The sequence below is a fragment of the Poecilia formosa genome, unplaced genomic scaffold, assembly GCF_000485575.1.
Source record: "Poecilia formosa unplaced genomic scaffold, Poecilia_formosa-5.1.2 Scaffold197, whole genome shotgun sequence".
In the NCBI taxonomy this organism is placed as follows: Eukaryota; Metazoa; Chordata; class Actinopteri; order Cyprinodontiformes; family Poeciliidae; genus Poecilia; species Poecilia formosa.
This window is the reverse complement of record NW_006800136.1, coordinates 194,781-198,610: the sequence shown is the minus strand read 5'-3', so window position 1 is coordinate 198,610 and position 3,830 is coordinate 194,781. Positions and strand designations below refer to the sequence as shown.

Sequence of the window (3,830 nt, the reverse complement as noted above, 5' to 3'; positions counted from 1 at the left end):
AGTTTACTGTAGCTGTGGAGATATTTGCAATTCTAGCCTCAAGCTTTGGTTTGCTTTTTTGCATTTTTGCACCAAAATGTTATATTTTACTACTGAAACCTGAGAGGAATACTAAAAAACATTTGATGGGACGAAATCAGTCAAAAACACAATGAAAGAATAGTTGGAGTATTACAAACAAAAGGGTTAATTTAGTAAACTTTAGTTAAATACTAAAAACTTAAATTGACTATAACATTGTAGCTTATTAAGTGCATTGCATCCATTACACTTATTGGCTCTCATCATATACATATAAAATATTTTAATTTTATTGCTGTGGCATAATTTAACAGAAAGAATGTATAGAATCTCATATGTAATTATCTAAATAATTAATTCAGCTAATTATTATCCCACAAGTTTGGGGCAGTTATCAATTTGAAACTTCAGTCCTGTATGAATTTCATACTGGTTTTCTAATATGATCCACCCAGTGGCTCATTGGTAGCAGACCAGGCTCCAGATGGACTTAGGTGGGGGGGGCATGGATTTTTTTGGGTGGGAGCAGGAAGAAGGGTTTTTGTTCAACAATAAATGCACAAATAAAAGTTTATGTAAAATGAAAACAACATTTTGTTAACATAAAATAAGCTGAAATGAGACAAACAGTGACATGTTAGTCTTCACGAGTCACCAGAAAATGCTGAGGAATTACGTTAAGATTAGCATAAACATTAGTTATGTTGTTGAAATCTCCGAATCTAATTTGTCCTCATTCTAAATTGGAGCTTCTGTGTTTTTTCATTGTTTTTGAACCAGAGAGAGAGAGAAAAAAGACTTTCTATGCAATTTCGAGGTTGCTCTGAAATTTGAGTGCTCTATGTGTTATACACTTTCTGTAACTATATACACATTAACATACATGTATAAATAAATATTTTCAATGTTTTAGCTTCATTTATATGGAGGAATGTGTGGAGAGTGGGCTTTTGTATTTTAACCTACATTTATATAACTCTAGATCCAACCTATGCCAGCACACTTAGTATAAACATATTGCTCTTAAAATGGTTCATTCAAGTAAATAAAAATGGTGCAAAAGGAATTGATTTTAAAAGATCTTGAAAGACAACATATAAAATACATTTAGAAATATGATTAAAAGCTGTGTTTCTACATTATAGATTTGAGTGTAGAAGAAATAATAAATGCTAAAAAAAAAAAACCCAAATGAATTAAAAGTTGCTTGCGTCATCGTCACTCTGATTGGATTAGAGGACTTTAGCCGTCGTCATCTCCTCCAGACGTATAAAGCACAGCCTCATAGAGAAGCAACATTTCAGTGAGTCGGAGAGAAAGAGTGATTCTAGGTTGTCTTTTTCCTTTTTCTTTTTTAACATGTGGAAAAACATCTGCATAATTCTGATGTTTGTAGTTATTACTGTAGGATTTGCACAGGATGAAACGACTTTCTGTGAAATGCTGGGGAGCCGAGAGCTTCCTCTGATGTCTAAGGAGGGAGACGTTGTTATAGGAGGAGCTTTTTCCCTTCACAGCCAAATCTCAAAGCTTTTACTCTCCTGGACTGAGTCACCAGAACCTCTCATGTGCTCCAGGTACTGCTGTGCTGATTCCTGCTCTTGTTTTAACCAGCTCTTTGAACTCTGACGAAATGCATAAACTTCAACGTGTCTTTTTTCCCCCAGAATTAACTTGAGGGAATTCCGTTTTGCTCAAACGATGGTGTTTGCCATTGAGGAAATCAACAACAGCAGCTCTCTACTGCCTAACGTCTCACTTGGTTATAAGATATTCGACAGCTGCGCCTCCACGTTGCCTACGACACGTTCAGGAATGGGCTTGATGAACGGGGAGGGAAGGGCTTTTGAAAGAAACTGCTCCGGCCAGTCGTCCGTTCATGCCGTAGTTGGAACCTCTGAGTCTTCTACGACCATCGTGATGTTACAAATTTCAGGGATTTTTCACATACCAGTGGTAAATGCTTATGTTTATTTAGAATCAGTGGGACTCAACTCAAGCGAGTTCATGATTAACTTATGAAATAAACTAGATTTCACACATTCCACAACATCCGCAGGTCCAGCAAATGCATGTAACGATATCGCAAGTGAGAAAGCATCTCTGAACACGCTCATGTTTTTGTGTCACTGTCTTTTCCAATAGATCAGCCACTTTGCAACATGCGCTTGCCTCAGTAACAGAAAGGAGTATCCCGCCTTTTTCAGAACCATTCCCAGTGACTACTATCAGAGCAGAGCGCTGGCCAAACTGGTGAGGCACTTTGGCTGGACGTGGGTCGGGGCAGTCAGAAGCGATAACGACTACGGTAACAACGGGATGGCGACTTTTATTGAAGCCGCGAGTCAGGAGGGGATTTGCGTCGAGTACTCTGAGTCCATCTCCAGGACTGGCTCCAGAGAGAACGTGGAGAGGGTCGTCAGAGTGATCCGCAGGGGCACAGCGGCTGTTTTGGTTGCGTTCTTGGCTTACGATGAGATGGACGTTCTGCTGGAGGAAGCTTTGAGTCAAAACCTGACTGGGTTGCAGTGGGTCGGCAGTGAATCCTGGATCACATCAGCTCATTTGGCTAAGAAAAGGTACTCTGGCATACTAAGCGGGTCGCTGGGCTTTGCGATAAGAAAGGCAAAAATCACAGGCCTGCAAGATTTCCTTTTACGGGTGAACCCAAGTCAGGAACCCGAGAGCAATTTGCTGAAGGAGTTCTGGGAAACAACATTTGGATGCAGTTTCCAGTCCGGTACACCTGGCACAAAATTATGCTCTGGCTCCGAAAGTCTTCGAGTTGTAGACAACGCTTTCACAGACGTGTCGGAGCTCAGGATATCCAACAACGTGTACAAGGCCGTGTATGCTGTTGCTCATGCCTTGCATAGCATGTTGAAATGTAAGCCAGGTGGTGAAAATTGCAAATTAAGAGAGCAGCCAGAGCCAAGACAGGTTAAAAATTCATGTAATATTTAAAATAAATGTCTGTTGTTTTAAAATACATGTACAATTGTGCTTATTAACTTCTTTCTAACATTGATAGGTTGTGAAGTATCTCCAGGACATTAATTTTACTGTTGAGTCCGGAGAGAACGTGTATTTTGATGAAAACGGAGACCCTGCAGCAATTTATGAGCTGGTGAACTGGCAGAGAAGCCCAGCAGGAGACGTTGTGTTCACAACGGTTGGAAAGTACGACGCTTCTCATCCAGATGGAAACCAGCTGACCATGAATGGAGTCAACATCACCTGGGCCGCAGAATCTGTGGAGGTAGAAACAAATGAATATTTCTGAATTTTAAACTTTGTGAAACGAAACAATTGTAACATGGTACAATGAGATAAAAAGTAGTTACTTTTAGAAAGTTTATTTAAAATCTGTTAATTTACATAGCTCTTATATCTTTGGGAACTGATTGCTGAATCGATCTGATGTTTCAGAGGCCGCCGTCTGTCTGCAGTGAGAACTGCCTGCCAGGTTTCCGGAAAGCAATCATTAAAGGCAAACCCATCTGCTGCTTCTCCTGTGTCCCATGCGCTGCTGGAGAGATCAGCAACACGAGCAGTGAGTGAAACGAGTGAAACTCTTCTCCTTATTCATATTGTGAATGCACCGAACCCATTCCGGTTTTTATTTTTCCTGATCAGATTCTGCAGAGTGCTCACAGTGTCCGTCGGAGTACTGGTCGAATGTCGACCACAGCAAATGTGTCCCAAAGGTGATTGAGTTCCTGTCATATGGAGAGACCATGGGGGCCCTCCTCACTGCCTTCTCGCTGTGCGGAGCCAGTTTAACGCTCGTGGTCTTGTGTGTGTTTTTC

General features: G+C 40.8%; 1 long non-coding RNA gene and 1 pseudogene across 1 annotated transcript; one reads left to right on the top strand and one right to left on the bottom strand.

Moving 5' to 3' along the window:
* The first annotated feature begins 1,167 nt into the window (after positions 1-1,167).
* LOC103148054 (extracellular calcium-sensing receptor-like) overlaps positions 1,168-3,830 on the top strand; it is an 8,416-nt pseudogene continuing 5,753 nt past the window's right edge.
* On the bottom strand, positions 3,189-3,767 carry LOC103148053 (uncharacterized). The gene is made up of 3 exons (XR_477313.2): positions 3,676-3,767; positions 3,400-3,550; positions 3,189-3,272 (listed from the first exon to the last, which is right to left on the bottom strand). It is a non-coding gene; the product is annotated as an uncharacterized LOC103148053 (long non-coding RNA).